This window comes from Macaca thibetana, chromosome 3 (assembly GCF_024542745.1).
Source record: "Macaca thibetana thibetana isolate TM-01 chromosome 3, ASM2454274v1, whole genome shotgun sequence".
NCBI lineage: Eukaryota > Metazoa > Chordata > Mammalia > Primates > Cercopithecidae > Macaca > Macaca thibetana.
The window spans coordinates 122,051,007-122,071,161 of NC_065580.1; the positions used below are offsets into that span (position 1 = coordinate 122,051,007).

Consider the following 20,155-nt stretch of genomic DNA (forward strand, 5'->3'; position numbering starts at 1 on the left):
ATGCCTTTGGTTGGGCAAGATGTGAAGTAGGTAAAGTGAAACTGTCCTTCCCTTTTCAATGCATCTTTCCTTATTTCTGTGCTATTCCCATGTGGTGCTTTGATCTCTCTCCTGTTTCCTTTAGCTCTTATGAAGGTATTTTCATGCATGGATAGTTATTCAAATTAATGTGTCTGTTGAAGGATGACTGCTGGAGAGTCCTATTTCACCATCTTTTGAAATCTCTTTCTTTGTAAAATAGATAGTATATAGTTTGTCTCATAGTAGCCATTAAACAGACATTAGCTCACTCATTCCTAAGACTATAGGGGAAAGCATCAGTGCTTTATATTTTTAAAAAATCAGTACACAATGCACCTCTGTTCAGTCATAACAATTTTGGTTATGAAGAAAATAGAGATGTATACATAAGCAAAAAGGCCAGAAGTAAACCACTGAACTATTAATATTTTAAGTCTGTGGACGTTCAAGCCATCTTAAGTATTTTAGAGCTATGTAAAAGAAGGCTTTTTCACAATTCACTTAGTAAAAAGTTCTAGAGACAGGTAAGGTAATAGAATGAGCTAAAAGTAATCCACAAAAACTTCTTATGGAGAGTTGGGTTTGCTCTGGATGTAGATGGAAAGGAAACTGATTGGGCAGGTAGTAGGGTCTGAAAAAACAGCATGCTGGTGGGAGTGGGCCTGATGGCTCAGATGCTGTGGGGATCCTATGCAGTGCTATAAGTCAAAAAGTCAAGAGAGTCAAGAAGTCCTGTCTTCTTAAGCTCAAGCTTCTGAGGAAGGAATGAAGGAAAAGGGGGCCCTGTGGGTCACTGCACTTAGATCTCCGTAAGCTGAGAAGGGAGCATACGTTGGATGTAGCACGTGCTAGGGGTTACCTTGAACAGAAGATAAGCCAGCCAACAGGGCCTGGCAATACATGTGAAGTATTGGAAGTAGAAAAAAAAAATGGGGTCTGAAAGAACAGCTAAAGGGCTCTTCAAAAATCTGATCTTCTAGAAAGAAAAAGGAATCAACAGTATGAAAGAGATTTCTAAGCAAAAATTAATGAATTTAAAGGTTTACTGAATATTGGTAACGGGGGAATGGTGTGATATAAATGGGAGTGCCAGATTTCAGGGTTTCCATGACAGAGTTTCTCAGGGAGCAGTGGTCTCATTGACTGAGGAGGGTATGTTGGGCACAGATGATTAATTCAAGCAAATGATTAATTTCACAAATTAAGCAGGAATGTGAGTGTGAGTTGATAGTAGGATTTTCAGAAAACTACATGAGTATATGTACTAGAGACATAATCTAGTACAGCCGAAAAAACAACTATTATTATCTTTTCACAATTTTTAATCATATCTTAAATGCATCTCAGAAAGCATATAATCAAACCAGTATAATAAACCTATCGATAAAAATGAAATGTTTCGATAAATAATAACATTGAGCTATCACTTTTTTCATGAACTACTGATATTTTTAGGAAAATGTCCTTTGGGATTGCCCAAAATGTCTGACAAAATTTGAGACTATGTTTAAAGACAAAATTATACAAAAAACTGGCTATTGATTTTGAAACCTCCAGGACTATACATGCACTGTTCTAATGTCATGTTCTGTTGTATAAGAGTAACTTGGAACATTTTGGATTGACAAGATTTATAGTAAATGATTATTGTTTTTCAGGTTACAGAGTAATAAAACGTGTTTTTTATTTAAATGGCACAGTATTTTAAACAATCCCATATCTTATTTTGGCATACTTTTGATGCTCCATAACTTCTTGAGCTACATAACAAATAAAATATATGCCAAGACCAATATTAATTCCATCATAAACTCATGAAACTGGAACCACCAAGAAGGAAGCAAAGTTAATGCAATATGGAATTGAGTGATTTCTTTTAATGTTCTAAAGCACACTAAAAGCTTTCTGTGTACTTGACATCTGAAATATTGATGTTTTAGAAACTGATTTTACACACTCATCAAAAAAGTGTTAATTTGTGGAATTGTCAGAAATTTAGCATAGTATTTCTGGTCTATCATACACCCCGTATGCACAAATTTACTATTAATAAATTTTTTTCTATTATGTGTCAAAACTCTGCTCAGTGATTTGTTTTCATTGTATTTCATTTAATATACACCATCATTTATGTAGGTAAATCCTATTATTGAAAACAGTGACAACCAAGGATCCTGGAGTTTAGAGATTTGAATAATTTGTCTAAGTTATACAGTCAATATAAGGGTGAAAGTTGTGCTTAAAACATAATACTTAAACAACATGATCTAATTTATTGAATACTCATATGATAAACCTCATGAATATTATAAGGTATTTATCATAAGTAAAAGTCTGTATTAAGAATTTTTGATTAGAAAAGAAAATGTGATAGTTACCAAAATTAAGAATTGAGGCTGAATGTGGTGGCTCATGCCTATAATCCAGCACTTAGGGAGGCTGAGACAGGGGGGTCACCTGAGGTCAAGAGTTCAAGACCAGCCTCACCAATATGGTGAAACCTTGTGTCTACTAAAAATACAAAAATTAGCCAGGTGTGGTGACATGCACCTGCAGTCCCAGCTACTCAGGAGGCTGAGGCAGGAGAATCACTTGAACCTGGGAGGCAGAAGTTGCAGTGAGCAGAGATTGTACCACTGCACTCCTGGCAACAGAGCAAGACTGTTTCAGGAAAAAAAAAAAAAAAAAAAAAAAGCCAGGCACGGTGGCTCATGCCTGTAATCCAAACACTTTGGGAGGCTGATGTGGGTGGATCACCTGAGGTTAAGGGTTTGAAACCAGCTTGGCCAACCATGGTGAAACCCTAGCTCTATTAAAAATACAAAAATTAGCTGGGTTTGGTGGTGGGTGCCTATAATCCCAGCTAGTCTGCAGGCTGAGGCTGGAGAATTGCTTGAACCTGGGAGGCAGAGGCTGCGGTGAGCTGAGATCCCACCATTGCCCTGCAGCCTGGGCAACAAGAGCAAGCCTCTGTCTCAAAAAATAAAATAAAATAAATAAAAAATTGCAACCAAAATGAACACAGGTGTCCAAGTTACTGTCATAATGGAGCTTACATTCTTTTTTTTTTTTTTTTTTTAATATATACTTTAAGTTCTGGGATACATGTGCATAATGTGCAGGTTTGTTACATAGACATACACATGCCATGGTGGTTTGCTGCACCTATCAACCTGTCATCTACATTAGGTATTTCTACTAATGCTATCCCTCCTCTTGCCCCTGACCTCCAACAGCCCCCAGTGAATGATGTTCCCCTCCCTGGGCCCATATGTTCTCATTATTCAACTCCCACGTATGAGTGAGAACATGTGGTGTTTAGTTTTCTGTTCTCGTGTTAGTTTGCTGAGAATGATGGTTTCCAGCTTCATCCATGTCCCTGCAAAGGACATGAACTCATTCTTTTTTTTTGGCTGCATAGTATTCCATGGTGTATATGTGCCACATTTCCTTTATCCAGTCTATCATATCATATACATTCTTGTGAGAGGACACAATAAATCCCAAAATAAAATGTTCTACATTAATCAAGAATATGAGTAAAAGAAACATTTAACACAAGAGTATAGAAAGATGATATTTTAATGGGGTAGCTAGAGAAGTCCTTTCAGAGAAGGAGGAATTTTAGGCAAGAGCAAATGCATGGGCTGACAAATATTTTAGGCAAAGGGAATCAAAGAGAAAGGCTCTGAAATGAGAAAAGGCTCTGGGCTTGTGAAAGTGAATATCTAGGAAATTCCTGCCTCTGGAAAGGTAGTCAGAGACATTTAAGTGCTTATAATCTATGATAAAAAAAATGGATTATTTTAGAAGGTGGAGAAAGTTGGCTTCATAGATCTAGGTGAAAAATAACTTGGGGGGTTGCGCAAGATGGCTGAATAGGAACAGCTCCAGCCTCCAGCTCCCAGCATGAGCGGCACAGAAGACGGGTGATTTCTGTATTTTCAACTGAGGTACCAAGTTCATCTCACTGGGGCATGTCAGACAGTTGGTGCTGGTCAATGGGTGCAGCCCAACCAGTGAGAGCTGAAGCAGGGCGAGGCATCACCTCACCTGGGAAGCACAAGGGGGAAGGGAATTCCTTTTCCTAGCCAAGGGAAATTGAGACACACAACACCTGGAAAATCGGGTAACTCCTATGCTAATACTGCACTTTACCAAGGGTCTTAGCAAATGGCACACCAGGAGATTATATCCTACGCCAGGCCCAGCACGTCCTATGCCCATGGAGCCTCCCTCATTGCTAGCACAGCAGTCTGAGATCTAACTGCAAGGCGGCAGTGAGGCTGGGGGAGGGGTGCCTGCCATTGCTGAGGCTTAAGTAGGTAAACAAAGTCGCTGGGAAGCTAGAATTGGGTGGAGCTCACCGCAGCTCAAGGAGTCCTGCCTGCCTCTGTAGACTCCACCTCCGGGGACAGGGCATAGCTAAACAAAAAGCAGCAGAAACCTCGGCAGATGTAAATGTCCCTGTCTGACAGCTTTGAAGAGAGCAGTGGTTCTCCCAGCACGGAAGTTGAGATCTGAGAATGGACAGACTGCCTGCTCAAGTGGGTCCTTGGCTCCTGAGTAGCCTAACTGGGAGACATCCCCCACTAGGTGCAGACTGATACCTCACACCTGACATGGCTGGGTACACCTCTGAGACGAAGCTTTCAGAGCAAGAATCAGACAGCAACACTTTCTGTTCAGCAATAATATATCTTCTGCAGCCTCTGTTGTTGATACCCAGGCAAACAGGGTCTGGAGTGGACCTCAAGCAAACTCCAACAGACCTGCAGCTGAGGGTCCTGACTGTTAGAAGGAAAACTAACAAACAGAAAGGACACCCACACCAAAACCCCATCAGTATACCACCATCATCAAAGACCAGAGGCAGATAAAACCACAAAGATGGGGAAAAAGCAGTGCAGAAAAGCTGGAAATTAAAAAAATCAGAGTGCATCTGCCCCTCCAAAGGAACTCATCACGAGCAATGATGGTGCCATCGCCAGCAGTGGAACAAAGCTGGACAGAGAATGAATTTGACCAGCTGAGAGAAGAAGACTTCAGTCAATCAAACCTCTCAGAGCTAAAGGAGGAACTATGTACCCAGTGCAAAGAAAGTAAAAACCTTGAAAAAAGAATGGAAGAATGGATAACTAGAATAACCAATGCAGACAAGTCCATAAATGACTCATAGAGATAAAAGCCATGACATGAGAACTACATGACAAATGCACAACCTTCAGTAACAGACTCGATCAACTGGAAGAAAGAGCATCAGTGATTGAAGATCAAATGAATGAAATGAAGTCAGAAGAGAAGTTTAGAGAAAAAAAGTAAAAAGAAATGAACAAAGCCTCCAAGAAATATGGGATTCTGTGAAAAGACCAAATCTACATCTGATTAGTGTGCCTGAAAGAGACAGGGAGAATGGAAACAATTTGGAAAACACTCTGCAGGATATTATCCTGGAGAACTTCCCCAACCTAGCAAGGCAGGCCAACATTCAAATTTAGGAAATAGAGAGAATGCCACAAAGATACTCCTAGAGAAGAGCAACTCCAAGACACATAATTGTCAGATTCACCAAAGTTGAAATGAAGGAAAAAATGTTAAGTGCAGCCAGAGAGAAAGGTAGGGTTACCCACAAAGGGAAGCCCATCAGACTGATAGCAGATCTCTCGCAGAAACTCTACAAGCCAGAAGAGAATGGGGGCCAATATTCAACATTCTTAAAGAAAAGAATTTTCAACCGAGAATTTCACATCAAGCCAAACTAAGTTTCATAAGTGAAGGAGAAATAAAATTCTTTACAGACAAGCAAATGCTTAGAGATTTTGTCAGCACCAGGCCTGCCCTACAAGAGATCCTGAAGGAAGCACTAAACATGGAAAGGAACAACCCGTACCAGCCATTGCAAAAACATGCCAAAATGTAAAGACCATCGATGCTAGGAAGAAACTGCATCAACTAGCGAGCAAAATAACCAGCTAATATCATAATGACAGGATCAAGTTCACACATAACAATATTAACCTTAAATGTAAACGGACTAAATGGTCCAATTAAAAGGTGCAGACTACCATATTGGATAAAGAATCAAGACCCATCAGTGTGCTGTATTCAGGAGACCCATATCACATGCAGAGACACACACAGTCTCAAAATAAAGGGATGGAGGAAGATCTACCAAGCAAATGGAAAACAAAAAAAGGCAGGGGTTGTAATCCTAGTCTCTGATAAAACAGACTTTAAACCATCAAAGATCAAAACAGACAAAGAAGGCCATTACATAATGGTAAAGGGATCAATTCAACAACAAAAGCTAACTATCCTAAATATATATGCACGCAATACAGGAGCACCCAGATTCATAAAGCAAGTCCTCAGAGACTTACAAAGAGACTTAAACTCCCATACAATAATAATGGGAGGTTTAACACTCCACTGTCAACATTAGACAGATCAACGAGACACAAAGTTAAGAAGGATATCCAGGAATTGAACTCAACTCTGCACCAAGAGGACCTAATAGACATCTATAGAACTCTCCACCCCAAATCAAGAGAATAAACATTCTTCTCAGCACCACATCGCACTTATTCCAAAATTGACCACATAGTTGGAAGTAAATGTCCTCAGCAAATGTACAAGAACAGAAATTACAACAAACTGTCTCTCAGACCACAGTCCAATCAAACTAGAACTCAGGACTAAGAAACTCAAGCAAAACCACTCAATTACATGGAAAATGAACAACCTGCCCCTGAAGGACTACTGGGTACATAACGAAATGAAGGCAGAAATAAAGATGTTCTTTGAAACCAATGAAAACAAAGATACAACATACCAAAATCTCTGGGACACATTTAAAGCAGTGTGTAGAGGGAAATTTATAGCACTAAATGCCCACAAGAGAAAGCAGGAAAGATCTAAAATTGACACCCTAACATCACAATTAAAAGAACTAGAGAAGCAAGAGCAAACACATTCAAAAGCTAGCAGTAGGCAAGAAATAACTATAAGATCAGAGCAGAACTGAAGGAGATAGAGACACAAAGAATCCTTCAAAAAATCAATGAATCCAGGAGCTGGTTTTGACAGAAAACAAAATTGATAGACTGTTAGCAAGACTAATAAAGAAGAAAAGAGAGAAGAATCAAATAGATGCAATAAAAAATGATAAAGGGGATATCACCACCAACCCCACAGAAATACAAACTACCATCAGAGAATACTATAAACACCTCTACGCAAACAAACTAGAAAACCTAGAACAAATGGATAAATTCCTGAACACATACACTCTCCCAAGACTAAACCAAGAAGAAGTTTAATACATGAATAGACCAAGAGCAGGCTCTGAAATTGAGGCAATAATTAATAGCCTACTGAGCAAAAAAAGTCCGGGACCAGACACATTCACAGCTGAATTCTACCAGAGGTACAAGGAGGAGCTGGTACCATTCCTTTGAAACTATTCCAATCAATAGAAAAAGAGGGAATCCTCCCTAACTCATTTTATGAGGCCAACGTCATCCTGATACCAAAACCTGGCAGAGACACAACAAAAAAAGAGAATTTTAGACCAATATCCCTGATGAACATCGATGCAAAAATCCTCAATAAAATAATGGCAAACCGAATCCAGCAGCAGCACATCCAAAAGCTTATCCACCATGATCAAGTGGGCTTCATCCCTGGGATGCAAGGCTGGTTCAACATATGCAAATCAATAAACATAATCCAGCATATAAACAGAACCAGAGACAAAAATCACATGATTATCTGAATAGATGCAGAAAAGGCCTTTGATAAAATTCAACAGCCCTTCATGCTAAAAACTCTCAATAAATTCGGTATTGATGGAACATATCTCAAAATAATAAGAGCTATTTATGAAAAACCCACAGCCAATATCATACTGAATGGGCAAAAACTGGAAGCATTCCCTTTGAAAACTGGCACAAGACAGGGATGCTCTCTCTCACCACTTCTATTCAACATAGTATTGGAAGTTCTGGCTAGGGCAATCAGGCAAGAGAAAGAAATAAAGGGTATTCAATTAGGAAAAGAAGAAGTCAAATTGTCCCTGTTTGCAGATGACATGATTGTATATTTAGAAAACCCCATTGTCTCAGCCCAAAATCTCCTTAAATTGATAAGCAACTTCAGCAAAGTCTCGGGATATAAAATCAATGTGCAAAAATCACAGGCATTCTTATACACCAATAACAGACAGAGAGCCAAATCATGAATGAACTCCCATTCACCATAGCTTCAAAGAGAATAAAATACCTAGGAATACAACTTAAAAGGGATGTAAAGGACCTCTTCAAGGAGAAATACAAACCACTGCTCAATGAAATAAAAGAGGACACAAATAAATGGAAGAACATTCCATGCTCATGAATAGGAAGAATCAATATCGTGAAAATGGCCATACTGCCCAAGGTAATTTATAGATTCAATGCCATCCCCATTAAGCTACCAATGACTTTCTTTACAGAATTGGAAAAAAATGCTTTAAAGTTCATATGGAACCCAAAAAGACTCCGCATTGCCAAGACGATCCTAAGCCAAAAGAACAAAGCTGGAGGCATCACCCTACCTGACTTCAAACTATACTGCAAGGCTACAGTAACCAAAAACAGCATGGTAGTCGTCCCAAAACAGAGATATAGACCAATGGAACAGAACAGAGCCCTCAGAAATAATACCACATATCTACAGCCATCTGATCTTTGAGAAATCTGACAAAAAGAAGAAATGGGGAAAGGATTCCCTATTTAATAAATGGTGCTGGGAAAATTGACTAGCCATAAGTAGAAAGCTAAAACTGGATCCTTTCCTTACTCCTTATATGAAAATTAATTCAAGAAGGATTAGAGACTTAAATGATAGGATTAAAACCATAAAAACCTTAGAAGAAAACCTAGGTAATACCGTTCAGGACATAGACATGGGCAAGGACTTCATGTCTAAAACACCAAAAGCAATGGCAACGAAAGCCAAAATTGACAAATGGTATCTAATTAAACTAAAGAGCTTCTGCACAGAAAAAGAAACCACCATCAGAGTGAACAGGCAACCTACAGAATGGGAGAACATTTTTGCAATCTACTTATCTGACGAACGGCTAATATCCAGAACCTACAAAGAACTCAAACAAATTTACAAGAAAAAAACAAACAATCCCATCAAAAAGTGGGCAAAGGATATGAACAGACACTTCTCAAAAGAAGACATTTATATAGCCAACCAACACATGACAAAATGCTCATCAACACTCACCATCAGAGAGATGCAAATCAAAACCACAATGAGATATCATCTCACACTAGTTAGAATGGCAATCTTTAAAAAGTCAGGAAACAACAGGTGCTGGAGAGGATGTGGAGAAATAGGAACACTTTTACACTGTTGGTGGGACTGTAAACTAGTTCAACCATTGTGGAAAACAGTGTGGCAATTCCTCAAGGATCTAGAACTAGAAATACCATTTGATCCAGTCATCCCATTACTGGGTATATACCCAAAGGATTATAAATTATGCTGCTATAAAGACACATGCACATGCGTGTTTATTGCAGCACTATTCACAATAGCAAAGACTTGGAATCAACCCAAATGTCCATCAGTGACAGACTGGATTAAGAAAATGTGGCACACATACACCATGGAATACTCTGCAGTCATAAAAAAGGATGAGTTTGTGTCCTTTGTAGGGACATGGATGCAGCTGGAAACCATCATTCTCAGCAAACTATAGCAAGAACAGAAAACCAAACACTGCATGTTCTCACTCATAGGTGGGAATTGAGCAATGAGATCACTTGGACACAGGAAGGGGAACATCACACACCAGGGCCTATTGTGGGGAGGGGGGAGTGGGGAGCAGGGAGGTATAGCATTAGGAGATATACCTAATGTAAATGACGAGTTAATGGATGCAGCACACCAACATGGAACATGTATACATATGTAACAAACCTGCATGTTGTGTACACGTACCCTAGAACTTAAAGTATAATAATAATAAAAAAAGATAAAGAACTTAAAGATTAACTGTTCTAAGTATCCCATTTAACAGCTGAAGAAAGTGAGACCCAGGAAACCTAAGTGACTTAACCATAACCCTGCAACTAGTAAGCTGTTGTTACAGATATAAACCTTGGTTCACTTATGTGAAAACAGAACCATGACTCTACTCAAGGAAGCATTTTTCATTTTGCTATTTTAAACACTATATCCAGTCATGACATATAACACATGGAATATGTTATATTCCAGGCATATAACACCATATGTTACTCTTTAAAAGGAAGGTTTTTACAGGCTGGTGTACAGCTATAGAATGGCAGATGCACTTAGAATATGGAGAAGAGCATGTGGCCCCTGAACCCAGAGGTCTACTCCCTGGAGATCACACTGCATTAAACAGCTAGAGTTGTTCTTTCGTTTGGACAAAAGAACTGATGTTGCTTCACTGAACCTCTTAGGGATACCGAGTTAAATGAGACTATCATGTAATATGCCTCATCACTTTCACCTTCTAGTAATTTAAAAAAAACACCAAATTGAATATGAATTTACTATATATTCTACAGTGACCACTCATGTAATTTTTGCATAATTGAACACATTGTGTTTAACTGTGAATCTCAACTAACTTTGCAGAGAAATGAGTTAAAATTATTTCATGCAGCTACCGTCTCCTGACCTTCACAGGAACTTAGATCTTCCTTATTCTCCCCACAAATGTAGCCTCGGGCTTACAATGGCAAGGAAGTAATTATCACCTGGCTTTTAATTCTGCTTCTCAGCAGGACAGACTTTCAACGTATCAAATTGATAAATTTGTGGTCAATGTGTCATGCCCTCTTGGAATCTTTTATCTTCAGAATAAATCGTTCTGAGAGGTTTGTGGAAGGGGAAGGAGTTTTCAGGATTCCTACCTCTCCATGTAGACTCAGGGCATAGATCCCTGTTGTACACCAGATCGCTATGGTAGAAACCATCTTCAGTCTCAAACAGCCTCCCTGCAATTCAACTACAGAGGATAATGCTGACTGTGTGGCTGTGCAAAATACCAAAGATGGAAGCTAACAGGACAAATGTTGTAAATCCATTTGTGTGTTTGTAATCATACCTTCTTTTTTGTTTGTTTTTTGTTTTGTTTTGTTTTTGAGACAAAGTCTTGCTCTGTCACCCAGGCTGGAATGCAGGGGCATAATCTCGGCTCACTGAAACCTCTGCCTCCAGGGTTCAAGCAATTCTCCTGCTTCAGCCTCCTGAGTAGCTGGGACTACAGGTGCCGGCCACCACACCCAGCTAATTTTGTATTTTTCGTAGAGATGGGTTTCACTATGTTGGCCAGGCTGGGCTTGAACTCCTGACCTCAGGTGATCCACCCACCTCGGCCTCCCAAAGTGCTGGGATTACCGGCCTGAGACACCATGCCCGGCCCGTTATTTCTAAAAACACTGTGTATAAACTATGCACCAGGGTCTATGTTAGATAAACAAAAGAATGGGCAAGATCTTTGCATTTATAGACTTTGCAATTTAGGAAGGATATATATTTTAAAAAGTAACTAAGTAAGAAATTGATTGTAGATAGTGATTAGTGCAAGAAAGAAAACAAGCAGGGCACTACAACAGAGAGCCAGGAAGTGTCCTGCTGAGTTAGAGTGGTCAAGGCAAGCCTACGGAAAAGGATGCTTCACCTGAGAACTGAAGGATTGTGGAAACAGCTGTCAATTGTACATCTAAGGGAGGCCAGGTGGCCCTGGCAGCAGGTGATGGGGCATTGGATATGGGAAGAATTTAAGATATATCTTAGAAGCATCAGTCAAATTGGTGATAAATTTAAAAACTAATAGGGGTAAGGAATTGCCAAGAAAAACTTTTAGGGGGGTGTGTGTGTGTGTGTAGGCTACTAAGTCTTACTGTGCGACATTTACTGATGGATAGAAAACTAGAGGAAATGATGGCTAGCAGGGGAAGGTCGGGAGTTTTTTTTTTTTTTTTTTTTTTTTTTTTTTTTTGAGACGGTGTCTCGCTCTGTCGCCCAGGCTGGAGTGTAGTGCCAGATCTCAGCTCACTGCAAGCTCCGCCTCCCGGGTTTACGCCATTCTCCTGCCTCAGCCTCCCGAGTAGCTGGGATTACAGGCACCCGCCACCTCGCCCGGCTAGGTTTTTTTTTTGTATTTTTTAGTAGAGACGGGGTTTCACTGTGTTAGCCAGGATGGTCTCGATCTCCTGACCTCGTGATCCGCCCGTCTCGGCCTCCCCAAGTGCTGGGATTACAGGCTTGAGCCACTGCGCCCGGCCCGGTCGGGAGTTTTCAATATTCAGTTTGAGAAACCTGTGACAGTATCTGAGATTTTTTAGGTACTTGGATTTGAAGTACAAAGGATAAGTCCAGATGCAAATACAATTTTGATAGTCATTAGCATTAGGTGACTTTTAAAACCATGCAATTGGATGATAGTATTTTAGGGAAAATATAGAGTGAAAAGAACAGAGCACTGTGGAATGAGCTTCAGAGGAATCCAGTTTCCTGAGATGAGGTTGAGCTGGCACCAAAGAGCGAGAGGCCCAAGACCTGCTCTGTAGGAATCAGGGTTTCAAATGTTGAAAGGAGTTGAGTAAGGAAAGGAATAAAGAGTGCCTATTGAATTGATAAACCTCAAGGTCGTCGACGACCTTAGCGAGAGCCGTTTAGGTGTAGAAGAGTCCAGAAGCCTGATTCTAGGAGATGGGACATGAGGAAACGATGCTGCTCAAGCAGCATGGCTGTCTAAGGAAGCACACTGAAAGCTCTAGGGGAAGGTGGAGATGAGGGAAGGCACACTGCTTTTTCTTCTTTCCTTTCCTTCTCTCTCTCTCTCTCTTTTTTTAAAGTGGAATACTTCGGAACTTATGACTAGGATTTCACAGACAGAGTGAGGTGACCAGGAAAAAACACAACTAATCAGTGCAGCAAGATCCCTTAATAGGGCTCTATTTGATCATCCAGTATCATGTCAACCATAGGGTTTCACATGTTTGTTATAGATTTTAGCCTACACGTTGATAAAATTATAATCAGAACATATAACACAGTAATCATGGAGCATAAAATTAACTAAAACATAAATTATATTGCAAGTAAAGAAAACAAATGAATTCAACACGAGCATAACACAGTATGACAGAAGATATAACAGTTTTAAAAATTATCATCAACATGTTAAACATGTTAACATCAACATGTTAAACTTGTCTGTTAAAAAACTTACCTATTTCTTGGATTTATTAAGAAAAAAAGAATCAATGCATGATAATCACATTACAAAAGTACAAAAAACCCCACAAAAGTTATTAAAAATAAATGATGTCGGCTAAAATATACACTAAAAGAAGAAAAAGACACCAATCAATACCAGATAGAATGAATTAAATAAAAGGAACATCATGTGAGATACAGAGAATCATTCAACACTTAAAAAAACAGTTTGGAAAAAAGTCATTAACAGTTTTTAAAAGCTTTAAATGTTAGCATTGTAATATAAAGACAAAATGTTTCAAAGATACAAAAAGACTAACAAAATCCCAATGACAACCTAATTTTCTATAATCTATTAAGAAACCTAAGAAATTAAATAGGTTCTCTGAAAAAATACATTCTTTTAAAACTGGACTAAACAATCATGTCTTAGTGTTTTACTTCTCCATTGAATGTTCAAAAGCTGGTTTCAAAAATAAAATGAAAGCTTATAGAGTATTGAACCACAGTGAATTCCAAAACACATGACAGGAGAATGGCATGAACCCGGGGGGCGCCACTGCACTCCAGCTTGGGTGACAGAGCAAGACTCCGTCTCAAAAAAAAAAAAAAAAAAAAGAAAATATGACTCTATGGCACAGAACAGGAATATGTATTCTAATCGTTTAATCCTATTACATTTAAAACATTTTAAATCTCAGGTGTGGTAACTCATGCCTGTAATTCCAGCGCTTTGTGAGGTTGAGGCAAAAGGGTCACTTGAGGTCAGGAGTTCGAGACCAGCCTGGGCAACATAATGAGATTCTGTCTCTTTAAAAAAATTTAAAAAATTAACATTATTTTTATAAAGGAGGTTTTAAAAATATTTTAAAGTAAACTTGATATTACATAGAACAATGTAATAATTGTATCCATTCTAATAGTTTCCAAATTCATGAGGAAGAATAATTTTATGGATATATTTAATGACATTAACTCAAGAAAAATGATAAAGGGCATTTCTTGTATTTTTGCTATACACCAGGCACTGTGGTAAGCACTTTCTATAAATGATTAACCCCTTTAGTCTCACAACTATCCTGTGAGGTTGATGTTGTCTGTAACAACTAATTTTACAGTTGAGAAAGTAAGCACAGAGTGGTTGGCTCATTTGCACACAGCTGAAGAGCATTCCATGGCAGAGACAGGAGGTGAAATCAAGCACTGTGGGTGTGGAATCTATGACCTTTGCAACTAGGCTGCATTGCCTCAGGGAGGAGAATGTCCGGATTAATAAATAAACACTTTCCTGAAGAGCCCTCCAAACACAAGGATGGACTTTTTGTGTTAAAGTCAGATGCATGCATTGTGTTTTGTTTTGAGTGAGTTCTACAAAGTGCTTCTTGCATCAGTCTAAAATCATGTATATTTTTGTGATTTATTTTTGAACTTCTACACTATCATGGATTCTCAAGTGTTACCATCTAACACTAAGATCATCTAAACAAGGGCCTTGCAGCAGCTTTCCGGAGTGGCCAGCAGGGAGTTCCTGTGATTCGTGTGCATGGTCGACTCCAAGCCTTTGTGCCCATTGTGATGGAAGGAGAGGAGGGTGGTATGGCCACAGGGGGTCCTGCACGCTTCTTTCAGTCATCTCTTTCCTGGCAAGCAATTACTGTTTCATTGAAAATCTATTTGCTTCAGCTGATCTCCTCTAAATGAAATCTAACCAGCAATCAACTAGCATTTTCAGAGTGCCTGCTGTGTGTAGAGCATGCTTGGGAAGCATTTTTTAAAGGAAATATTAACATTTGAAATATTAAGACCATGATATATTTGTAGAAGATACAGACGCCTTCGCCCTCAAAATTAGCAATATAAAGTTCTTGAGGAAATCTGCCAGATTTACTTTTATGCCATTTATTAATGGCCTTTAGCAAAACTTCTTGGTGGTTTACTTAGAATTCTCTGTCTGCATTTCAGAGCTTGTTTCTGTCAGTAGAACACATTCTCAGTTAGCTTTGATTTTTATTTATTTGCATGTTTGTCTTGCTGTCTAATAAAGGTTATGCATGGTGTAATTGTGAATTTTTGCAGTAAAGGAGGTAGAGAGTGATTTTGAATGCAGTTGCAATAATCAAATAAATCAGTATTTTGCAAAAGGGTAATTTAGTGGAAAATAGGGTTTACTGTTTTTGATTTGTACTAAAATGCCTTCTGGCCACATCGCACCCGAGAATGGCCCAAGATAGCAGAAAATATCAGATGATGAGATTCCTGCTTATTCATGCTTGTATCCTTTCTGCAATGGAGATCCCTGGCTCTGGTTTGGTCTGAGCCACGTAAACCTATGCTCTGAAGTGTTAGAAAGCCATGGAAAGCTATGCTCATGCTTGCCAAGGAGTCTGTCTGAAGAATACTCAGAAGACGAATTTGGATTTTTCAAGTCCAGTTTTCAATGTGCCATCATCATTCTCTAAATTTACTTCTTTAGATGTGCTGAAATGTAAAAGCTCAACTAAAATTTTATTGTTTTGCCTGTTTAATACAGCAATTTGAACAATACCAGAAGAAAATGAAAGCACAATTATACGCTTTTTCTAAATTCAGAACTAGTCCGATGTGCTATTTTTATATGTATTGTTAGCTCAGAGCTTAGATAAAATTTAGTATTCAAATATAATCTCCTAAACACAAAAAGCAGCCAACCGAACATGAGAAGTCCATATCTATGGCTCACGAAAAGGATTTGGATTAGAATAATAGAAAAAGGTGGAGAGTGGGAATTATTTTTTAAGGCAAATTCCATTAAATTTTAAACTAGAAGTAAAAGTTCAATATGTGAACAATAATAAGAGTTATGAACAAGTACTTAACAGGAAAGTAATTCTTCCATCAGCCTTAAAATAAATAAGCACTTTCTTTTCCTCAGTCTCTCTATCCTCATTGTTCAGAAGCCCTTTCCTGTCATAATCATCCTTTAAATTACAGAAAATAAAAATCAATCATCGTTTCTTCTCACTTTCTTATAAAAATACCACTATATAGCTGAGTGGTTTTTTTTTACACTTACCCATAAAATGATGAAAGGAGAATTTTTAAACTACAAATTCTTAGAAAGTCTAGAGACAATAACAAATACCCATTAAAGGTTGTTATACTTTAGATCAAGTTAAATTATCAATCCAAATTAGCCCAAACCATGTCCTCTGAAAATGAAACTTGTGTTTTAGATTTGGATATCAAATGAGAATAAGAATAATCCGCTTATAATATTCCACATAAGGAATGCTTTTAGTAACATTTTTGGTATGAAAAAATATATAATTGCTCAGTGTCTAGATAAAAAACATGTATATTTGTACAGAAACTTATAAATTGGAAAAGCATGTATATATGCATTATACATATCCCTGTGAAAGTGGTGGTAAAAATATTATCACTTTGTTTTGCGTTTCAAGTTCCTGAGACTCAGAGAAAATAAATGACTTGCCCAAAGTCTTCTAATAATAAGGTAGGATTCTCTCATGTCTCCAAACTCTAAAAATGCTTTTGTGGGCTTTTAAAAAATCAACTCTTACACTTGAATAATAACATATCAGAATACTATAGTTTTTCAAATAAACATGGGTTTTGCTGAATTATAAAAATTATTTCATTTTTTATTAATTCTAATTGAAAAATAGTTCTCATTTTCACACGGTCATTTCATCTATCTTCTACCTCAATTATAATGTTCACTTGTAGGTAATTGACTAAAAATATTCCTTTGGGGAAAATGCCTAATTATATGTAGATTATTAAGTATAGTCATTGTCTATTTAAAAATGGTTAACATATCGGAATAATAAATATGCAAAAAGTATGGTGTGCCAATTATTAGATGACAGATGATACTTTTTGTCTGATTTATCCTGATACAGATGAGATGATGAGTCATGAAATTAATATTCCAAGAAAGCTCCCCAGTAATGGACATTAAAATACTCCTCATTCTCATCTTCAAATTTAAAAGCAACCTAATTCAAACAGCTTCTACTTTGCAACCATGAGGCAGATACAGTGTAATTTCTTTTACTTTAAAAATGTGATTTTTAATTTTAACAATACATTTTTTCAAATAGGTACTACTATTCTTTTAAACAGAAGAGAAAGCTGAGACTTACACCAAGACATTTGCCTCAAATCTCATGACTAGAGATGGTGCAGCTTGAGTTCAGATTCAGGGTTTGCTCATTCAGAAATCATGCTCTGTCTAATAAGTTAGAAGATGGAAGTTCATAGAATTGGATTATCAGGAGTTTTATATGATTCAAAGCAAATCACAGAGGTTTTTAAAATACCATCATTTAAAATATTCAAAATGACAAACAAACCAAAGAAGTTTTTTTAAACGGAGTCTCACGCTGTTGCCCAGGCTGGATGCAGTGGCGCTATCTCGGCTATTGCAAAATGGGTTCCCGCCATTCTCAGCCTCCTGAGTAGCTGGGACTACAGGCAAAACTGAATCCGCCCACCTCGGCCTCCCATGCTGGGATTACAGGCTTGATTATTTTATCTTAATCTAAAGATTAAGATGAAATGTGTGAATGTATGTAGGTATATATCAATCTATTTATATTTCTATAAACTAATAAAGTTACTGAAGAAGAATGCTAAGCTATTTTAAATTTTTAAATCCTAAGCTATTTAAAGATTTAAGAATTCAGGGAGATCTATGTCTTGTATGTTTACAGAGACTTACATTTACAGATAAGAGACCTGCAATTAAACAATTGTGCTTCTATAGAAACCCCGGCCTATAATCCAGTGCACATAATATGAAAAAAAATAAAGCATGGATTTGAATTATAACTTCATTGTTTATTACTCATGCGAACTTTGGTGATTTTTTTTTTTTTTTTTTTTTTTTGAGACAGGGTCTCTTGCTCTGTCGTCCAGACTGGAGTACAGTGGCACAACCTTGACTCACTACAACCTCTGCCTCCCAGGCTCAAGTGATCCTCTCAGCTCAGCCTCCCTAGTAGCTGAGACTACAGGCACATACCACCACACCCAGCTAATTTTTGTATTTTTTGTAGAGACAGGTTCTCACCATGTTGTCCAGGCTGGTCTCAAACTCCTGAGCTCAAGGGATCTGCTGGCCTCGACCTTGGAAAGTGCTGGGATTACAGGTATAAGCCACCACACCAAGCCAGTAAATCTCCTTTGAAATTACTGTTCATTAGTTTTTTCATCTGTAAGACAAGGGAAATAGGATGCACATCATAAGCTACAGTGAGAATTAAGTGAGATTGTATATGTCAGTTTTCTCCCGTAATTGCTTTTCGATATTTAAAAATTGTCTTATTTGTAGAAAAGATGATTCTCTGTTTTTTGGAAAATAAGTTTATAATGGTGAATATGATTTAATAATTACTAAAAAGTTCCATGTTAATTAGTTATAGGTTTTCATAGTAGTCAAAATAATTTTTATCATGCTTCGGTATCAAGCCCAAAATCTCTGTTGTTAAACACAATGTTTTTTTAAATTCGTGATTACTGGAGGTTGGCAAGAGACTGGGAAGGGAGGCTCAGCCACACAGGACACAGTGTGTCCACCTTGTAGCTCCACCTCCCGAAACATAAGATTTTCTTGTAGCTCCACCTCCCGAAACATAAGATTTTCTTGTAGCTCCACCTCCAGAAACATGAGGTTTTCTAAGAACCCAGGAAAGAGATAGAGCACTAGGTCTTACACCAGCAATTAACTCCTCAGCCTAGATGTGATATATGTCATTTCTGCTCATAGAGTATTGGCCAGAATTAGTCACAAGGTCCTACCTATCCACAGAGGTATGGGGAAGTGAAGTTTTCTATTTGCCTCAAAAGAGAGAACCACATATGAGTGACCTTCAAAGGTACCTTATACAAGTGTGACAGACTCTGGAGGAGTTTCTGGTGGCCCTGCCTTTAAATATCATTTGCTTTTGGGAAATGAATTCATTTTTCTCAAAGAAATTAACATATGCAGATCTTGTGGGCTCACAATATTACTCTGTTTTTTATTCTAATACATATCTGGAATACCATAATTCTTAATAAGGATTTGGTAGCCCCAAAATACAGATATTCTCTGATAAAATAGAATTGGCACTGTTTGGGCCATTTTCTTTACTTGCAAAATCATTCTTGAATATTTTAAGATATAAAGAAACAAAGCAGACCAAAAAGAAAAGTAAGCAAACAACAAAACTTCTTCCTTTACCTGTTTGTTTTACATGCAGAAACTGTAAATGTAGAAATTGTTCTCTTGTGCATAAAATTACATAAGTATTTATGTAGATTATCTGTTCATAGTTATAACCTTTCATCCTTCAGAAATTTCCTATGTTGTGAGCTATAGTTACTTCTGAGACTCCAGGTCTTTGCTTTGCTTATGCTGTTTTCTCAGGTCCTGGTGCCTTCTGCACCTCACACAAGATTGCAAACTCTCATCCTTAAAGACTCAAATTCTAGTTTCAGGACAACTCTTCCTGTCCCTCACACCATCAAGCCCTTCTTCTCTTAGAGGACTTAGTACATGTGTAAATCCACCTACTTAACTCTAAAGACAATTAGAGAGACTGAATGTCAGGTTCCCAATCAGAAATCTCACTGGAAATAGTGTCTAACTCAAATTTCATTTGTTCCTCAATAGCAAGAAAACAAATAACCCAATTAAAATTTGGGCAAAGCTCCTGGATAGATATTTCTCAGAAGAAATACAAATGACCAAGTATATTTTAAAAATGCTCAGCATCACTAATCATTAGGTAAATGCAAAATAAAACCACAATGAGATACCACCTCACACCTATTAGAATGGCTATCATGAAAATTATGAAGAATAACAAGTGTTGGTGAGGATGTGGAGATAATA

General features: G+C 37.9%; 1 long non-coding RNA gene across 1 annotated transcript in view; it reads right to left on the bottom strand.

The window, feature by feature from the left end:
* The window catches only part of LOC126951484 (uncharacterized), a 65,107-nt gene that overhangs the window by 29,428 nt on the left and 15,524 nt on the right, over positions 1 to 20,155 (bottom strand). The window contains exon 2 of the long non-coding RNA XR_007724489.1: positions 18,350 to 18,491. This is a non-coding gene — a long non-coding RNA (uncharacterized LOC126951484). The remainder of the gene's footprint in view (positions 1 to 18,349; positions 18,492 to 20,155) is intronic.